Raw genomic sequence first — 228 nt, 5'->3', positions numbered from 1 at the left:
TGTGAAAATGGGATGGAGTTGCCCTATTGGTTTGGTTGTCCTGCTTGTGGCGCTCTAGAGGACCCATAAATGTATACTTGCAAAGCATTTTTGGCTTACTTATTCACTTATTCACTGTTATATAAATTTGAAACCACTTAAAGGAATTTACGTACATAGTGTCCACTAAGCAATGCAAATGACACACAAAAGCAAATTAAGATTAAAGATATATAGTCAAATGTTAGC

Source organism: Penaeus monodon, chromosome 19 (assembly GCF_015228065.2).
Source record: "Penaeus monodon isolate SGIC_2016 chromosome 19, NSTDA_Pmon_1, whole genome shotgun sequence".
In the NCBI taxonomy this organism is placed as follows: Eukaryota; Metazoa; Arthropoda; class Malacostraca; order Decapoda; family Penaeidae; genus Penaeus; species Penaeus monodon.
The sequence above is the reverse complement of the archived record's forward strand: the minus strand, read 5'-3'. Positions refer to the sequence as shown.